An 18,332-nucleotide genomic window follows, 5' to 3' on the forward strand; every position below is an offset into this window, starting at 1 on the left:
AAAATTTTCGATAAGTTTACCAATAATAAATGATTTTTTTCCAAAGTATGGTTGGTTTACAATAATACGATGAATATGTAATTAAACATTTGCTGTTTCAATTATTACATTTCGTATAATCCTTGTTCTTTTCTCACCATCCTTTCCATATAGTGCGTTTTGTCCACTTGTTTTGGCGTTCTGCCCCGCGGTTTGTTTTCTGGCTGATACAGATATTTACAAAAATATCATCAAAATCGTCTTTTTATCGTATTTTTTAATTATGATAATACGTAAATCTAATCCCTGAATCATCACAAACCTTCAATTTGGTTCTTAGATGATTGGTATCGCTGTAAATAGCGATTATGCTTAACTGGTGCGTCTTGTACAGTTTTCCCCTAACACGGTTTTTGAGAGAAAATATTCCTTTAAGTCCTTTTCAAACACTTAGAATCTTTTTGAAGTTGGGAAAATCTTAGCTCTAAGACTAAGAACATGATACATAAGACCTGAGACCTGGAACCTGAGACCTGATTCTCGAGACCTGAGACATGAGACATGAGACCTGAGACCTGAGACCTGAGACAAGAGTCATGAAACATGAGACTTTAGGCCTGAGACATGGAACATCAGACATGAGGCATGAGACATAAGACATAAGACATGAGACCTGAGGCATGAGACAAGAGTCATGAAACATGAGACCTGAGACATGAGACTGAAAGAGAAAAATATAACTGAAAACCCTGTGCCTTCTAGAAAATGCTCAGAGCAAGTTCAATGGTGTTGGGAAAAAGTGGTAGAAATTTTTTACATTTTGAAAGTTTTACCATGCAAAAATGTTTTCAAGATCTTGGGGCGTTGTATTTTTTTACAACACTGTTTCCATTTCAGCCGTATGTGATAGAAATATTGCTATTTTTGCATCGCAGCATGCGAAAATACAACACGTGTTGTAAAAAAACTAAAAGGCCACAGATCTTGAAAATGTTTTTGCATGGCAAAATTTTCAAAATGTGCCGTAAGTGTCGAAATTTCTACCACTTTTTCCCAACACCAGTGAACTTGCTCTCAAAATATATTGATTGTAGCTTCTATTTAGTGTGGGATGTTTTTAATAATTCTTTACTTTAAAAGCAGCTTGTCATATACCGCTAATGACTTGTATCATGATCGTTCCTACAAAATTAAAGAAAGAAACGACATCGCTATCGGTTCATTTCGGCATGTCGTCATCGAGAATATGTACTCCCATTTCCTCTCGACTGTGCGACTCTATTCTTTCGATGTCGACTTAACCACCGTCCCACTTTGCTACACCTTCTCCTCAAATGAAACGATCCGATCCCGAGAAACTTCGAAAGGAAGGAAATGTCCATAACCATATTGTACCCGCCTAAATCAAGCGTGTCTTCGCTTCACGTCGTCGCTGCTGTAGATCGCCGATTGGCATTTCCCTCTTGGCCGCGGAAAACACGATACGTACCTACCGCCATCAATTCCCGTAGCTGGTGGTGGATATAATACCGTACGATATCCATCCGTCCGTCGTCCATCCCACACTTGCCGCAACAAGATTGATCGTGTGTATCATTCTGTTAAACGACCATTTTACTCGGCGTTAACAAAGTGCTACTTGATACGCTCGGTTTGGATCGGTTATGGGGAATAGGAGCTCGTTTTCCTACCGCCACCGACGATAGCGACAAATCTGTGGTTTCAGAAGAGGACCTCACCGGGAGTAGTGCACCCATAAATTTTTACCAGGCCGAATGAATGACACTCTAGAATTTGTCCAGTTTTGAGACCGAGATCTCTTCCCTTAATTTATTGTTTTTTATTTAGAAATTCAAACCCAAAAGTGACAGAATTGACTTCTCCAAATTTGGGTGTACCACGCCATCATTTCCCCAGAGGGAATGCGAAAGCTATAAAATCAATCTCAATGCACTCTCTCCTCAACGCACAGGAAGACGTATTTGGTTCAATGCAAATGTCTCACATTTCAGTGGATGGATGCGGTTTTGTATTGAATTTGTTGATCGTCTGAAGTTCAACTTCCAAGTTACTAACGGGTTACCATCCGGTGAGTAAAGATCAAACGTAATAACTAACAAAAGGAGGCTGTAGAAGGAGTGTTTGGAATTCTTTATTGCAAATGTTTCTTAAAAAACAGTTGAAATTTGGGTGTTGGTTTTTCGGTAACGGAATAACAATACGCCAAAATACATGCAAAAACTTTTGGGTCTAAAATGTTATATTTTTTTATTATTAAAAATTAACAAAAAAAAAACAGATTTGTATCAAATTTTCAAAACAGCAAGCTTTCTTCAAAAACAATCTTTAGTCAGTCGACTTTATTTTCAACAGCCGAAATGTCCATAAAATTTTTATGCCTAGAGAGATGCGAATTCTTTTGCACTCCTTCACTCAAGACTAACATGTATTGTTTATTTCAATGTGTGTAGTTTTTTTATGATTCAATCCTTATTGAAAAAAGCTTTTTCGAAAAATTTAGGATATTTTTTATTTGTATGTATCTAATAGGTCTTTCAGCCCAAATCGGTACGGGAAGTTTCGATCGCACATTCAAATATTGTTCATATTTAACTCATCAACAGTAATTGCAACACAATCAAGGAGTCCGCTACCACTGCACAGTGGTTTAAAACTCGAAAAACGTGATCTTGGGCTTTTTGAAGGCCTAATTGTCAAAATAGCTTTATGATATGTTCTACTATGTTTCATCATTTTAAAATGCGCATATTTCATTGTAAATTTTTTTCCTGATCAATTTACCTATAAGTGAGATAATTTTTACTATTTTTTTATATATCATTTTACCAATGACGTCTTCAGAAAAGTTGTAGACCATCAAATATTAAGAAACTTCGTTGAGGACGTCAAAGCTCTATCTTTTGAAACAACATGTTTAAAAGATATTTTTTCAAAAACTAATCTCAAAAACCGAATAATTCGTACAACTTATTTCGAAGTGAGTTTTGAGACAAACTTTGTACGAGAGAGTTGTAACAATTGTAAAACTACACAACTTCATTGAATGTGTCAAGTCACTATTTTGAAGTCACTATACTAGCAGACCCGGTAAACTTTGTCTTACCATGTTCAATTTGGCGTCCATTTTCTATTTTTCCTAGTTTTCTTTACATTTCCCTTCTTTCCCTTTACTCGAATCGTTCCGCTCAATTCTATCAAAATTAAACCTAACGCCTAACGCAGCGCTTTCAGCTCCCAATAAGCTTTGGATGGTGTAGTTTTTAGAGCTGTAGAAATGAAACACAAAAGAAAAGATTTTTTATTAACCATTTTCAAACAGCTTATTATTCACCATCCTCATGCTTCGAAGCAGTTTGAATTAAAATCCATATTTTCACCAAATCATTTCCAAAAAGTTTCGCCTGATACTTAAGTTATAGACTTTACACATTTCAACTAAAATGTGTTCCCAACAGCACTTGTCATGGCATTAAATCTGGTGATTTTGTGTATTGCTAATTCCTTTTTTTATTCAAGCAAAAAATGCAAATTAATTCCTTTAAACTTTAACCCAATGAATCAAAGAAACGATTGGTTTTGAAAAGAGGAAAACATATGTTCAGATATATTCAAGCAGTTCTGATTTCTAAATTTCCTGAACATTGTTGGTGGTGATTTGCGATTTCATTTAGGATTACGTTATATTTTTAAGATTTAATAACATTTAATTGATGAGCAGATTTTTTTTAAAATTTAATAGATTGAAAATAAATAATCTGTTCAGGCTACGATGGTTTCATGAGTTCATTTTATTTCCTGGAAATTATCATATAAACAAAACCTTAATAAAAATTATGTGTCTTTTTTACTTTAAATCTCAATTTTCAAAAATGAAACACCGGTCAAATCCTAACGAATATCACCACAGTTCAACTTTCATATGCTCTGGAAAAAGTAATATTTAAAAAAAAAAAAGTTATGTTGACAAAAAGAAATATCGAAGTATATATTTGTCCCAATTATTGGGGCAAGTGAAAACACATAGGTCTTTTTAGATGCGTTAGTGGAGAGACTTTAAAATTAATTTAATACTTGTTCTTGTTTGTCTGTTTTATCAACTTTCATTACTATATCCTAAGTTTTTCTCCGGAATAAATTAATGCTTGGTACTTCAATTTCAATGAATGCTTTTCAACCAAAAGACCTTGATTTACAAAGACATTTATAATAATTTTGAATATCAACTTCAGATTCAACTCTCGGGATATCCTTTCTGGCCATTTTGAAGATAAAATTCTTAAATTGTAGATGTTTCATAGCTAAATTGCGCGTTTTCACTTATTCCACCTAAGAAATTACAGGAATTAATATTATTTTTAACACTATCAGGTCATATTAAAAGTTCATCATAAAAATCTGCTGCACCTGGAATATCAATCACAAAAAAAACTTTTCAACAAAAAAGTGAATCAAAAGTCTCTTCTATATAGCCAAAATATGTTAAACAAAAACACACTTTTCATGTTAAGTTTGTACTTGAATTGTGTGTAAACAAACAGTAAACGTGTACACAGTTTTGGTGAATGATTTAAAAAAAAGTTAAGTTTATTTAATCAAAATTTTTTTGGGCCCAACAATTTTTAGATGAAGAAATAATGTATACATTTTTTGTAAAAGTTTGATAGTTTGCTTAATTAGTTTGATAGTTGATAGTAAGAAATTCTTCCGGAAAATGCATATCCTCACTTTTTGTTAATAAAAATTAGATTATTTTATTGATAACTTCAATTTACGTTTGCAAAAAATCACATAGTTCATTCGGCCTTTTAAAACTTCAATTCTATCTAATCTATTTCAAAAAACAGACTCTTGTTGAGAGGACGAATGGCCAAGTTGGTTAAAATCTAATATATAAAGATGAGTTGGACTATATATGTTTGTTTGTTTGTATGCACCTTATACAAATCCAAACCACTTAACCGATCAGCCTGTAATTTGGTACAGTTATGTGTTTGGACCATGGTAAGGTTTTAGTAATAGTTTTGAGCCCCTCCCACCTAAGGAAAGGGACCCTCCCATACAACTTTCGTTTTTTCTTCCACGAACCAAAAGTCATGGCACCCATTTTTTTGCCGATTTTCGTTTCCTTTGGCGGGGTTATTTTCACCATCACCATGGGCTGGGCATTAGAAACGACCATCCAGAGTTCACGTGTAGGGGAACATGCCCTATTATGCGCCACCTAAGCGAATTGCTGATTTCCTATGAATTCCACGTACAAATTGTGTTAAAAATGGGTGTAATCGTTGAAGAAAAGTGTTTCCTACAAATGCCTATGATTTTTTATTACTCAAATTGCTGTAGTTGCTTCAAAAACTTGATTTTTAAAAATGCAAAAATGCGCCGCTGTGTATTCAAAATGCACCTAGCAGCCGAGCACACCCGAAAGCAGCCGAAGCCCAAAAACACACCAATACTTACAGACACTTCGACTGAAAAGAAAATCAAAATGGACTTATCAAAATTTTGAAAAAAATGAAAAGTAGATTTTTTGGGCTGAATTAACGCTCAAAATATGGTTTTAGACTTTTTGTTCATTTTCAATGAAAATTGGCCTTTCTGAAAAATTAATGCTATTTTCAGCCTACTACGATTGGCGCGATATAACGAGCGCATGGGCCGTGATAGAACATACCCATAAAAAGCATACCTTTGCGAGTTCAGTATGATTTTTTAGCATAAAATCATAGTTTAGATTCTCCTCTATCGATGTGTCAGAAAATATTGTCTTATTCGTTTTTCTCTGCTTGGTGACACCTTATTGAAAGTGTTTTAAAATTTAGATCAAAATAATGAAAATCCTAAATTGTGAAATTATCACGACCTAGGGACATTTTAAGGAAAAATTCATACTTTCCATGACCAATCATAGCATTTAAAACAAATTGGTAATATTTTGTAGGCTTAAAATGTTTTAGATTCTTCAAAACAAGGGTGGCGCGTATAAGCCACATGGGGCGTTATATGAACTTTTCCCCTACTGAATAGCAAATCAAAGCTTGCTGAGCATTAAAAATTTGAGAGATAAAATTTTGGCGGGTGTTTTTTTGTCCTCCTACTATTCAAAGCACGTGGTACCGGTACGAGATATTGGGATGCAAAATATGCCTACATTTTGAATTAAAAAAATACAACTAGCCTGTTAGGAATATATTGACTTGAATTGTAGTGGCTTTCGGAGTGCTTTTTACCGTCTTTGGGGGGCTTTGAGGGTCTACCAAAACATATAGTGAACAATAAATTGATTTTTAAGCGGAACAACTGTTTTTACTGAGTGTTGAAAAACTTATGTACCGATTTTCATAAATTCCAGCTTTCCCCAGCTTCAGCCATTTTCATATATTTGGGAATTTTCATAGAGAAAGATAAATTAATTAGATTCAGAGTTATGAGTCCAAGGCTGCGATTTTAACGCTTCCATAGCCTTCGAGGAATTCAAACGGAGGTTTAGAAAATTGATTAGGAAATTAAATCCAAGGTTTTGAGTTTAATACAATTCAATTTCATTGGCCAATTTCTAACTTTTGAGCCATTTTCGGTCAACAATGTGACTGGACAGCATTGAACACTTTTCGAAATAATTAATGGGATGAGTGTGTCCAACAATGGAAACATTGAAATATAATTAAAATTAAATCTATTTCTTAAAATTATAATGGTATCTTCGGTTCAGAGATAGTTTGTTTTCGATAACTTCAAAAAAACTATAAGTAAAACTTTCACATTTAAAAACAAGTACTCATAAAGCAGTGTGATTTTAAAAAGCACACATACTATTGGAAACATGGAAAGTGAGTTTTAAACATGGTTCAACAATATTCTAAAGTCTTTTTTGAAAATTTCTTAGTAAATAAAACTTGAATATACCATTGTACAGGGAGATCAGTCAGTTTGAAAAGTGGGATGATCTCCAAAAAAAAAGATTTTTATCAAATGGGGGAAGTGAAAGTTTAACAAACAGTTTCATCAGCTGAAGATAAAAAAAATCAGGTAAAAGCTATTCAAGCTTCCTTAGAAATGGTGGGTGGAAAAAATGTTTGTTATGATAGGGTGAACAAGCATTCAAGGGAAATAATTTTGAGTTACTTTGAACACAAACTTTATAACTATATTAAAAATTATGAACACGAGAAAAACAAAAAATAATCTCATTCTAAACTTAAAAAAGACTAACAAAATTTGCAAAGCTAACATGGCCTAAAATTGGCAAAATTTCTTATATCTAATGATGAATACAAAGCTTCCCAAATTTTCAGAAATCCAACGACCAATTTTGATTTTTTATTTATGCAAACCCGAGCAAGGCCGGGTAAAATCAGCTAGTCCTCTATAATTAAACAAATTAGAAGAGAATAGACTCTTGTTTAGTTAATGTGTCTAGCATTCTAGGCGTATTGGATTATACGAAATTGAATGTAAAGCTTCCCAATTTCTTATTTTCAAACGTCCTCAAAGTGTCATAACATTATTTCATATTTATCTTTACCAAGTTCATATTTTTTTGCAACAATTTATTACTTAAATTAACACGAATTAAAAATGGTTTTGATATTTGAAATCGTTTATATGGTTTTGATTCGATCGATAAAATATCAATCCGTGTCACATCTAGGCGTCATTTATTACCATGTGCTGTGCACAAATAAAATAAGCAAGAAAAAAAACACATCTAGGTTGCATATCGCCCCCACGTGCATAAGAAATATAGGTACTTGGTTGAGAAATGGGCGCCTAATTTTTAAATTTTTCCAGCGATCAATGAACAGTATGCTTTGGTTACTATTATCTTGTAACGACGTTATAGTGGTCATAGTGGTAAAATGATAAATACAAAAAACAGAAAAATAGTGCGTCCAGATTTGTAGTGATCCATGCTTTATTTAATAATCTATTACTTTGATCATTATTACAACTTACCGCACCATCAATGTAACAGAATTTATATTTTAATTTTTTTAATTTTTTATTTATTTATTTCGTCAATCATTAGTAGACACATACATTGTTGGTTTCGCTTAAAACTATACAAAAATATAAAAATAATTATGTTTGTGAGTTCAATGTCTTAAAATACTCTTTGAGTTTATGCCGAGATGTTGTAAAGTCAATGGCTTCACAGTGTTGATTATAATAGTTCATCATGCTGTTGATTGGTCTAGTTTTTGCGTATTCTGTGCGATGGTGATTGAGGGCAAATATACTTCGGTTTCTAAGTCGTCTTGTTGGCGCTTAAAAATTTGATTTGGAAAGTAGTTCTGATGTATCAACTCTCTGCGAAACAATATCGTTTACAAAAGAAATCATTGGTTACTCTCGCCGTTTTCTTAGTGTTTGGATGTCGATTAACATGCAGCGAGCCTCATATGATGGAAGACGGTGTGATGCCCAACCTAGCTTACGAAGAGCATATAACAGAAATTGTTTTTGTACTGATTCTATTCTTTCTTCATGAATACCTGGCCGAGGAGACCACACAACGCTACAATATTCCAAAACGGACCTCACATAGGCAACATATAGAGTTTTGATGGTATACGGGTCTTTGAAGTTATAGCAGAAACGCTTTATAAACCCTAACAAGCTATTCGCCTTATGTATAATAGTGTTATAGTGGTCAATAAAAGTAAGTTTGGAATACAGGATAATTCCTAAATCTCTCACTTTCTTACATCTTTCTACATTCTGGTTTCCTAGTGTAATTACAATACTTGAAGATGAAAGTTGTCGGCTAAATGATATTGAGTTACATTTTTTTGCATTTAATTCGAGAAAACTTTTCTTATACCAGGTGTAGAAGATGTCTATTTCATTCTGGAACAAATTCATATCATCATGGTTTTTTATTTCTAAATAAAGCTTCATGTCATCGGCGTATATGAGTATTTTAAGATTTTTAAGGATGAAGGTAATGTCGTTTACATACAAGATAAAAAGAAGTGGTCCTAAATGTGAGCCTTGTGGAACACCTGAAGTGGCTTGAATGGGATTTGACTTCTTTCCATTGAATTTAATTATTTGTTGTCTATTTGTTAAATATGATTCAAGCCATTTCAGAAGTCCCAAATCAACTCCAATTTTTTGCAGCTTATAAAGAAGCATCGGTATATCTATACGATCAAAAGCTTTGCTAAAGTCTGTATACAAAGCATCAACGTGATTCCCATAATCTATTGCATTTAATGAATAATCTACAAATTCAAGTAAATTTGTAGAAGTTGATCGACCTTTTAAAAATCCATGTTGTTTGGCTTTTCATTCACAATTGCCTCAAAAAGCTTGGGAATGCAAGAGATAATAGCAATTCCACGATAATTACGTACATCAGCTTTCCGCCCAGATTTAAAAAAAGGAATTAGATATGAGCTTTTCCATACTTTGGGAAAAATTCCTGTTTCTAGTGACATATTAAATAGCTGAAACAAAGGGTATGTAAGTTCATTGGCAAGGTTCTTTATAAATACTGGAGGAGTTCCATCTGGTCCAGGTCCATTTGAGGGTTCTAAATTTTTCAAACCCTTCAAGATATCCTGTTCATGAAGGTAATTGACTCCAATATAACTAAGATATTCTGGATAAAATGCAAAATAATCACGGTCGCGATTTTCTTCCAAATAAGTGGTATAGATTTCTTGGAAAAAATTTGCAAAAAGATTGCAGATTTCTTCTGAGTTATCACCAACATGTTCATCAAGTTGTATTGATGGAAAATCGTCTGATTCAAGTGTTGGTTTAAAGCAATTAAAGAAGTTCTTCAGGCAGGACTTAATTTCAAGCTCGGTTGTTGCATTGAACCCTTCAAATGCATTATTGATAGCTAAGTTCAGTTGATCGCATATATTCAAATAATTTACTAGGTTTTCACTGCTTTTGTACTTTCGGTACGTTTTATGTGCTTTCTGTTTGCGAAATTTTAAGTTTTTTATATGTTTGTTAAACCAAATTGGATGTTTAGTATTTCTATGGCGTCGTTTTTTCTTTTATGGAATGTCTTCTGAAATGATGTTGTTCAGAATAAAGGATACTTGTATCTTCGAGTAGCAACTTTAGAAAATTTGCTGGTTCCAGTAAGCCGTGACACAGAGGACGTACAGAAAACCAGAAAAAACACCTTTTTCGAGCAATCAATACTGCTTCCAATGGTTTATTCCTGGGAAAAACATTTTACAATCTTTTCCGGCCCACATTCGATGAAATCTGACGAAGTGCACATTCAGCTTTATAGGGATCCACTATTTCTAATATGATGTGTTTGGCCTATTAGCAAACTTTCGCAAGAAAACAGGGAAGGATCTGGGTGAAAATTCACTAGCCAGAATGACCCGTAATGACGAGCCAAGGTTGGGAGGAATATTTATTTCACTATTTTACAATAGTACACAGTTTACAACACCTTTTTCCTAAAATGTTTTTTTTTGGCCAACTTTCGGTGAACTTTCCCAAAGAAACAGCGACAGATCTGGGGGGAAATTATGATTTCTCTGACTTCAATTACTCACCCACGCTGGGGGATTTTTTTTTAATTTATCACAATAGACTGGATATTTATGTGTTTCACAAACATTTAACAAAAACACAACTGAAAAAAACCCTTATTCTAACTTTTTGAACATCGTTCAGTTAGAATTTTCAAGGAGCTCGAAAAAAAAAATGCGAGTGGTGTCAAAAAAGTGAAAGCCTATTTAACTAACAAAATCCGTCAATATCGAAAAATTTGTATATTGTGATTATAAAATATTTTGATAACTAAATTAAGTTTAAATCATTTACAGATTTTTTCGCCAATGCAATTAAGTTTACGTATTCATATTTCATTTTGTGTGCACCTAAGTACTGTTTTATTACGCTCAGTAATGAATAATTTAATTGGCTTACAAATAAACCGAAAATGTGCCACACGACTCTATGGCGCATTGCAGTCGAATTTAGCGAAAAAAATTATCTTTGATTCATGAGTCAAGGCAAAGCAAGGAATTTTTATAGGTAGGTATAGCCTGCATGACACTCACGTACACTTTCCGCTAATATATGTATGACGATGTCGACGCCGACGACCAAAAGTGATTTCCGGTGACAAATTTATAAATTTCAATTATGCACTTTACTGCACTCTGGCTCTCTCCATATGGATGTGTGTATAAATGCTGTTTGTTTTTGTTGTTGTTGCGTCAACTTCTTTCTCATTTTCCAATTCCTTTCACCGCCAGGCTGGCATTCGGCATTGGACCGTACTACACTGGTGCGTTAAATAATGCTGGCTCGACTTCTTGCTTAAATTCTATGCTAGCTAGAAGTACTAATTTTAAGTTTACCCGAACGGATGATGGCCGTGTTCTTCACGACCCGAGAATAAGCTGACGATCAACTTAGGCTGTCTGAATTAAAAACACTTCTATCGCGTCGCGCATACGTACGTACATTCGTAGGACGGTTAGAATCATGGTTGAGAGTCTGACTCGGTGTCGGTGTTGCGCTGACGACAGACACTGGGAATCGGTCGGACAGACTTTCAACTTGATGAATGGCCCCGTCGTCCCGCGGTCGGTCAGACGAATCAAAAGATTGGATGTTTCATCGTGATGTTGAGGAACCGCGGGTCTAAATTTCGGAAGCGTTGTGAATTGAGGAATATTGTTATGGGTATCCTTAAACTGACAAACCTTGTTGGGAAATGGACGGCTTAAACTTTCTTCGCAATAATGTATTAATTTAGTCTTGAAACAGTTTCCATTCGTTGATTTCTTTATTTTTTCAGGAAGAACGATAAATTTGGTTGGACCAATAAAAGAAATTCGACGTTGGCCACGAGAAGTTGAAGATGTGCTGCTAAATGATGAGGACAGCGGGTTATTATTGATTCGAACTCCTGTTGCGGATCTCAGGCCTGACTGCTGTTTGACGAATGCAAATTATCAAACATATAAATTATTGTTTATAAATCGCAAATGATGAAGGCAAAATAGAATTTAAGCAAAATGTGACGAGGAACAAATGCATTGACCCTCCATAAGATTCCGCTAGAAGATGGGTTCTTTTTTGTAAATTTTCAATGTGATTGCTTCACGAAAGAGTTTCATCTGGAGTAATACCCAAATATTTGAAGTTGTTAAATCTTTCGATCGCGATTGGCGGACTGGATTCGTTGGTGATTGGCCACCTTGCCAACCCGCGACGATGAAAAATTCATCAATTAGCTCGCCAATCGGCAATCCTTTCTTTTGTTTGGTTACGACACTTGGAAGATGTTTGACAGATGTCTGGCCAACATGAAATGTCGTCAGGGATGTCGCCGTCGCTGATGTTGACGGTTTGGGGAACTTCTAAATCTTTCTCCATATGCGTAATAACAGTATTTGGACAGGTGCCGAGATAAGAAAAAGCTGTACAATCAGCAAATAGGCGAGAAACGCCTTTATAAAATAAAAACAAGTAAGGAGAGGTGCTGCTATGTTGCTGCCCTGCGGGGCACCGATCTCTAGAACTTCTAACAAGCTTCTTGCAACTTCTAAACAAACAAATTGTTTTCGGTTGACCAGATAACTTCGTATCAAGTCGTTCACTTTTCCTCTGATACTATAACACTCTAGATTTTTTTTAAAGAATATCATGATTGAGAGTGTCGAAGGCTTTCTTCAAATCGAGAAAAAATCCACCTACAGAAAAACGGTTTTGAAGCCACGCTAAAACAGTCCATGTGGCACCTGTGGCGTAAATTGCTAATTTAGCAAAATTCCCAATCGTTATTCATGCAAATTTGGAAAAAGCATTCAACAGTGACGAACTTGGCGGAATTCGTTTCTCGATGGATGATGCAGGGATCACAAGTTGATACCATATATGCCGACATGTCAAAGGCTTTTGACGTGATCGACATTAATGCTCTCCTGCCAGTTCTATGTAAAAATGGAATTAACGATACTTGCTTGCATTGGATTGGTTCATACCTAACAGAAAGAGTACAACTCGTGAAGCTTGGGAATGCGAGATCCAGCGTATTCTCGGTTAACAGTGGGGTACCACAAGGGAGTTACTTGGGACCCCTTCTTTTCATCACCGTTATGAGTGAGTTTCCCGGAGTGTTGCGTGACGTGTTTGTTTTGATATACGCAGATGATCTGAAAATGTTCCATCCAGTTCGAAACTCCAAGGTTTGCTTAATTCTACTAAACGAGGTATATACACCCAGCCGAAAATGGAACGTTGAATTCACCTGGATTTTCACGTAGCCACTCATTACGTGAATTTTTGGTTGATTTACGTGAAGCACGTAGGAGCCAATAAAAATTTACTTGATTCTTACGTGAAATTCACATAGTTGAACGCTGTCAAAACAAAGACACACGCAATCTACGTGAAAATCAAGTGGTCCGCTAAGTATAGACGAATCTGGTGTATTCTATGTGAAGTTCACATAACTCTGAATGGCTCAATCACGTAAAATCTATGTGAAGGAACACAGTTCTCAATATGGCGTGCATCTAAGTACTATCAGCTTACTATTAGAAGGTTTTTTTTGGTGATCTAGCAGCTGTTTTTTCGTAAGTAGTAAATATGTTATTGTTTGATTGTCATTTCAATCTCTTGCCATTTCAACAGATTGAGGAATTTGAGCCGCTGGTCGATCAAGCGACTGCAACGGAGGCACACCGAATACAATTTCTGGACGGCGTCGTAAGTCGTAAGTTAAAGTGAAGTGATTTTTTTGTAAACAGTGAAGTGTAAATCAAAAGTTATAGTAACTATTATTTTTATCCCGTTAAATAAAATTGCTTTCAAAATCGAAATCTTATTTTTAAGTATACGAAAAAAAAACAAAATACGTTAATATTTTATTGAAATTTACGTGAATCGCATGTAGCAGAGCAAATTCCCCCTCGTATGCTTCAAGTGGAATTCACTTGCAGCTCATATGAAAATTACGTGAATTCTATTTGCTGCGCGAGCTCTGTTTGCTACCTGAAATTCACGTAGATTTCAAATGATTTTCATGGTGGCAAAAATCTATGTACATTTTCACGTAGCGTTGATGTGAAAAGTTTTTTCGGTGTAGGCTCAAAATGTAGCACGACAACTTTTTTTGGAAGATGAATAACATCATGCATGAATATTGTTTCGAAAACAGCAGTATCATTGCTAGAAAATCGTCGGCGAAGGACCTAGGCGTTGAGTTGGATGCGGAACTCAGTTTTTCAAAACATATCGAACAAGTCATTGCCAAAGCAAACTCCATGTACGGTATGGCAATTTTTGTCAGAAAAACCATGTTAATAAATTAATTGACTAATGATTTTCATCTCAAATATGATTGGTTCAATGAATCAGACTTTTATCTTCATTCTTACCTTTTTATTGATCAAAAGTTTCAAAACAAAGCTTTTTTTTATCCTTTTACTAAAAAAAATAAAAAAATCCCAGAAAAACAAAAAAAAAACTCTTTACTAAAACTTCTCGATGATCTAGTTTTCGATATTAGATTTTAGTTTTCGACACAAAAGTTTTAGTTTTCGACAAGAACATTTCCACCTCCTTTGTTAGCACAGGAATATGAATATTTGCATGTTAAAATTGCTTGTCTACTTCACGGCGTTTTTGCACCATGGAACAATATAAACATACCTAGGAAGATGGGAGTCGCAAAAAAGATTATTAGGCGAATTTTCAATACTAGTTTTCGACAGTTCAAAAAACAGTTGAAATTTATTAAAATATTAGCTTAACTATGAAATAAATTACCGAAAAGATTGATTTCAGAACTTTATCCATCCATTGATTCCTTCAATGTTGCTTTCAATCGAATAAAAGGGAAGTTTTTTCATGATTCAAAATCATTCTTATTTTGTCGATGGCATTGAATTTCACAGGTGACTTAAAATGTTACTTTTCAATTATTGATTTACTACTATTAAATAACTTATTTAGAAGAATTTTTATATTCAACGTATACTAAACTGGGAGAGCAAAAATAGAAATATATAAACATAAAATAGAAAGGTTTAGCTATATCAAATAGAAAGATAAGCCTTTCATTAAAAATTTGTCGAAAACTAGCTCCTGTCATATCAAGAGTATCTACCCTACAATGTATATACATAAAACAGAATAGAACGAGTCCAAAAAATATTTCTGAGACACGCCCTAAGAAACCTTGGTTGGCATGCCGAAATGCCGGAATATCGAGCCTTATGTAGCCTTGGGTGTGATAATTTTTTTTTGAGATATTATTTGAATGTTTTTTTTTTCCCGCTTCAACCAGCATAATCATGAAAATTTTACTTAAAAATACGTAAAAGTAGCATATTTGCCAATCTGTTATACGATTATAATCGTGTTTTCGTAGATATTGAAAAATAATCAAAAAGAAAACTTCAATAACTTTTTTCTCAGAATTAAAAATTACTCGCCCTCTTGGGGAAAGTTGGTCATTGAATTAAATCCTTTATTTTCAAAATATTGATAATGTTATAAAGCTTTGGTAAACAAGTGCACAAAATTGCTTTATGACTTTTTACCTATTTTCAAAGGATATCTTGAAAACAAGAGCTGGTAAACTTAGAATATTTGGAATCACCTCCTCAAAATGACTCAAATTTTAGAATAAAAATGTATATCTTTTTCAATTAATTTTTTTTTGTTGTTTAGTCATTTTGGCTTTTAGTTCATCCTGGGGTAGAATGATTAAAATGAAGGTACCGTCAAAAAAAATATTTGTAGAATGAATTTTAAGATGCTAGATTGTGTGAAATTCAAACTAATGCAATTTTTCTAATAAAATGGGGTTTTTCTTCCCAATTATTGAGTGTCTGCAATTAAGGTGAATCCGTTTTAAATTTGCTCTCACACCGGTGGGTAGTGCGTAAAACCAATATCTACGCCAGTACCGTTGCAGTTGCTCTCAATGTTGATATGGGGTGGTAATTTTTGACCTCAAGGATGGCACCTAATTTAAAAACTGGAGTCACTCAAGCGGTTTTTAGGCATTCTCGATACAGGCCAGGCTCAAAAATTTTGTTGAAACATTTTGTAAGAATACTTGAAAATGTCAAATGGTGATTTTTAGGTAAAAGCGTAGGTTGTTATTAGGACCATTATTTTTTCTATTTTAAGCAGGGCTGGTAGCGAGTCACTTTTTAGTGACTTGGTCACTTTTTTTGGGTCAGTCACTAAAAAGTCACTTTTTTCATCATTTGGTCACTAAAGTCACTATTTTCCGAAAAATGGTCACTTTTATCACTAAAAGTCACTTTTTTCACCAAAAATAAACCAATGAAAGAGGAATTTGAATATTAATATTGACGGTAGTAACGGTTAATTACTTGATCAGTCAGTTAGAAATTTTTTTCGCCTCCGGCGGAATTTCGACATGAATCACCCTTGGCTTGAGACATTCCGATCTACGACATTATTTGACGTTCATGAATTGAAACTAACTTTGATTGTAGATTTTATTTTTTAGTTCAATCAAACTTTTGCATTGGAACTCAAAACTTGATATACAAAAACCCTATCTCGTCTTTGGAATGGGTTTTTATTAAGAAGTGTAACTAAGTTTGAGATTGAAACGAACCATTTTTTTAAATCTTTTATGTTATAACAAATGTTATGTTGATATGAAATATTCTTTAAAAAAAACAATTTCATACTCAAATTTATTTCGTGTCTTTTGTTCTTCTAAATACTTAAAAAAAGGGTTTAAAAATTTACACAAGGCCAGCAAATTTACATTTTTCTTAGGTGCAATGAATTTAAACGGTAATTTCAACTAATTTGGGTTCTCCGAATCTAAATATGTATGCAATATTTCTATAAGCTTTTGTTATTGAAATGACTTTTGAAAATAATTAAAAATCTTTAGAGAAGTTTCTGCACTTTTTTTTACAAAAACTCAAATCAAAATCATTGAATCAATTGATGAGCTTTAAATAGAATCAGGTTTTTTTTACAGTTTCTGCTGTGATGTCAAAAATACTTGTAATGACATTTTTCCATAATCAGTTATCTATAAATGATTGATTTTACTAGTAATAAACTCTTTATCACCAAAACTAAATGTTTTCGGCCGAATTTGACAAAATTTCTGGTTTAGGACACTATTTACCAAATCAATAATTTAAAAAAAATAAGCACCAAAATGGTCTTAGTGAAACATGTTTATTGAAAAAACTCTTCCTGAAATGTTTTTAAAAACTAATCTTTTTTATTTCCATATTATTTTTTCAATCTTCAAATAAATATACCGAATTTTATTGTACATTTATTTTTTCAATTTTCTAATCAACTTGCCGAATTTTTTTTAATCAAACTTTTTAAATTTTTAAGACATATTTTTAAATATTGTTTCCTTGTTTTTAAATTCTAAATTTTCGTGTTCTTCAACCATAAGCCTTTAACTCCCATTTTTTAATAATAAAACATAATTTCAACCTTCTGTTCTTTCAGGACCCAATATTTTAATCAAAAGAGACAAAATACTCAGAGCTTGTAATTTAAAGTTTAAAAACCGGCGATTGAAAATTTAAAAACTTTTATTAATATTTTTTATATGAAATCATGTTTTTTGGATCGATCATGATTTTTAAATTAATCTAAAAAGTTTGAAAAATTGTTCTAAGTAGCAACTTTAAAAATAAATTTTAATACGCAATGTTAACTAAATTTGTACTTGATTTGTGCTTTCAATATTAATAACAAAAGTTTTGTACTCATTATTTTTAATTTTTCATCAGTTTTTATCATTCACGTAATTACTCATTTTCTAACATTTCTGTGTCAGTGTAGTGGAACATGAAGTTATTATTTAAGCTTCAAAAAAGAAATTTTGATAACTGGAGAATTTAACTTTATTAAAGGTTTTATGTCTGGCTTATATAACTGGCACTTTTAAAATAATCATAAATATATTCTTCTTTTTATCAAATTAAATTAAACCATCAAACATTGAATAAATTCTGTTCAAAATTTATTTCTTATTCAGTAATCGGTAATTCACATTTTAAATCGTGATTAAATATTTTTTATTCAAATTAAAAAATTACAGCGGAATTTCTCACTAAACTTCCAGTTGAAAATGAGGAAAAGAATTCCAAATTTAGATGAATAAAAATTAACAATTATTATCATTTTCCTAACATCTATTCATGGTAAGTTTTGTACAAGATTGGACATTTATTTTAGAATTCAGATTTTTTAATTTTAAATTTGCTAAGAAATTCTTTAGAAACTAATTTATTTCTTACTTTCTTGACTTATCGAAAATTTGAAACATTCATTGTAATATGTTTCCAAAATTTTTTTTATCA

The 18,332-nt window shown here is 33.2% G+C and overlaps 2 protein-coding genes across 9 annotated transcripts in view; one reads left to right on the forward strand and one right to left on the reverse strand.

The window, feature by feature from the left end:
- LOC129740122 (E3 ubiquitin-protein ligase highwire) overlaps positions 1 to 18,332 on the forward strand; it is a 151,994-nt gene that overhangs the window by 65,703 nt on the left and 67,959 nt on the right. The window lies entirely within an intron of this gene.
- LOC129740123 (uncharacterized) overlaps positions 1 to 18,332 on the reverse strand; it is a 59,579-nt gene that overhangs the window by 39,753 nt on the left and 1,494 nt on the right. The window lies entirely within an intron of this gene.

Source organism: Uranotaenia lowii, chromosome 1 (assembly GCF_029784155.1).
Source record: "Uranotaenia lowii strain MFRU-FL chromosome 1, ASM2978415v1, whole genome shotgun sequence".
Lineage (NCBI taxonomy): Eukaryota > Metazoa > Arthropoda > Insecta > Diptera > Culicidae > Uranotaenia > Uranotaenia lowii.